The sequence below is a fragment of the Rhamphochromis longiceps genome, linkage group LG17 (genome assembly GCF_057381845.1).
Source record: "Rhamphochromis longiceps isolate RC_006_pf linkage group LG17, R_longiceps_female_GT1.1, whole genome shotgun sequence".
Lineage (NCBI taxonomy): Eukaryota > Metazoa > Chordata > Actinopteri > Cichliformes > Cichlidae > Rhamphochromis > Rhamphochromis longiceps.
The window spans coordinates 39,718,931-39,721,706 of record NC_140573.1 but is presented as its reverse complement, the minus strand read 5'-3'; positions in this window follow the sequence as shown (position 1 = coordinate 39,721,706).

Below are 2,776 nucleotides of genomic sequence, written 5' to 3'. Positions count from 1 at the left end.
CCGCAAACAACTGCAGAAATTTAGTTTTCATTATTTTAACCACCAGAGAGAGATTTTATTTGTGTATTTCCTAAGAAGTTGTGCCATCCACTGTGAATTGGTTGCCTTTTAATTATTTTTCTGCTAATGCTAGGAGATGTTTTTTTGCTTTAATTTAAAAAAAACGAACACGGATTTTGGTTCATTCGATTAATGTCTTTGCGTTCTCTCCAGCTGTAACCGTTTAGTATTGATAATGCATCCTGCTTCATAGGAGTGGAATCGATACACTGCTCAACAACCTTGTTTTCAGGGTTTTTTTTGGCACAATCCAATTTATTGAAAATTTGTAATTAAAAATGACTGAAGTTGGCAGCAAATGGAGCAACAGGAAGCAGCTGACAGGTGCTGAAAGAGGCATAAACACATTAAACAACCGAGTTAAACATCTGATTAAACTGTGATATTAAATGCGGGGATATTTATTAACATTTATCTGGTACAATGTGCTTGTACAGTGTTGTCTATTTTAATAAATGATCCTCACAGTTCTTAGCAGTGTGCAGGGATGTGTCTCCGTTAGCTGTTGCTCTCGCTTTGCTTTTTTGTTAACATAAATGAGTTGCTGCTTGATTAGAGGATGACTCTCGCACCAATAGGTAGCTGTTACTGAGACAATAAAACCCACTCAGAAGGCAACAAACAAAACAAAGCAAAAACAATGGAGCTGCTTACCATCAGTTGCCTGCATTGTAAAATCACAACAGCCATCACACAAGAACCTCTGAATTTACTGAAGTGTATTAGCTCAGAGTAATGTTAGTACTGACGGGCGGGTATTCTATAAACGGGATGTTTATTGGTGAGGCACAGACACTGGTGCGTATTGACATATTGCAGAAAGGTGTTTTAGCTGAGCTGACCACAGAGATGGAACTAACACTTCATTTAAAAAGCACTTTCGAAGTTAAAAGATCAAATAAAACACAAGCTATAAATATAGCACAGTTACATAGTCTGCAATTTTGCAGAGGCTATGGTGGGTGAGCAAGTTGAAAATCCTACAGTGCCCTAATCTGACTCTTAAGATAAGCATAGTTATAGTTGTTACATGTAACAACCTAAAATTTATACTACTAACTAGCTTAGCTAGATAAGTCTTCAGAAATAGTCGGCTTTAAAGGTTCACACTATTTGATAGGACCCGTAGAAAAGCTTCAAATATTAGAAGCTTGATTGCAGCAAGGAAAGTTTAAGTTTTTGAACGGTGTGGTTTAAACAAATATCATCAGCTTGTCTGAAAACAAACAGCAGTCTTCAGTATCTTTTAGACTTTTTTTGATTTTCAGAAAAATGACCTGTCAATAAATGTTTGGAGATTACATCATGTTAAGCAGTAAAACCTTTATTTTTTGGTTTTAGCACACAAACTGCAAAAGCGGCTCCAACACAGTCTAATAAAAATGCCCATCATTTAAATAATACAGAGCTGAATATTAATCATACCTCGAGTGGGCACTTTAAAAAAATATATAAACACATGATCTTTGTCTGAAGCATATTATGCCTCTTTGAGCCACAGATAGCATACAAAGTGACTCGATGGCATTTAGTTTTATTCAGCATCAAGATAAGTAATAATGAGTCTGTGTCCTCACTGAGAAGTTGAATGGTCAGTCAGCAGAGAAAGCATGCCTTTGGCCACACAGGAAACTGCTCCACACTTTGCCTAAGGTGAAACTAACACATTTGCCTGGCCATGAATTTCCTATGAGGGGTCTTTTCATGTGGAAATTTTAAAAAGAACTCACACCTTTTAAATTGCAAATTAGAAAATATCAATGGGCTTTCAAGTGTTGAATGCCAATTAAATCCTCTGTTAATAACTCTATCTGTAAGGTGAAGGACACTGTTTGGTGTCCTACAAGGAGAAATATTGCCTTCTGTGTAATTAGCATTGCTCATGAATTAAGCCCTGCACTATTACACAGTGAATGTAAACAAAACATCAATTCCAGCCACCGTCTAAATGACAAAGCATTTCTTGTAGTTTTGTCTGTTTTCAACACTTTTGCAGGTTTATTATTGTCCATAACCCACATGTTACTGATAGGTTACAGGTGGGTGTCATCAACCATTGCACCAGGCAGTGGCTTCTGTTGTCTGCGACAACGACCAGCACAAACAAGACCTGCAAAGGAAGATTTCAGAGCCTCCCTTAATTAAAAGTAATGAGGCCACGATGGAAAATACCCAATTACAAGTAGAGCTGAAACGATTAGTCACTTAATCAAGTCAGGCAACAGAAAATTAATCTCTTTGTTGCTTTCCTTTGAGGATAAACGCTTAATGTGCACCGCTTCCAGCTCCTAAATGTGAATATTACAGGTTCTCTCTTGCCCGTCTTTGAATAAAGTGAATTTCATTTGGACTTGTCACTGTTACCAAATTTTCCTATTTGACAGCTGGGATTTTTCCGCAATTATCAGGCGTTTGATAGACTAAAAACATAATCAATTAAGCAAGACCGCAATCCAGTGTGATTATGAGCCCTAAATACAAGTTCCAGGAGGATTACCAACAGTATGTGCAAAGTGTGTGTAATTAAAAACGATTAAACTCTACATTTTACAAATATTTAATTACTGATACATAAAATATAAGCAGAATTCTATTATTGTTGCACTAAAGGACACAGTACACAGCACTTAACGCCAGCAGCAGTCCTATGGACTACATTTCCCGTGCACCCCTGTCGTCCCGCCCACATACCTCTGGCGTGCGCTCACGCTGCGCT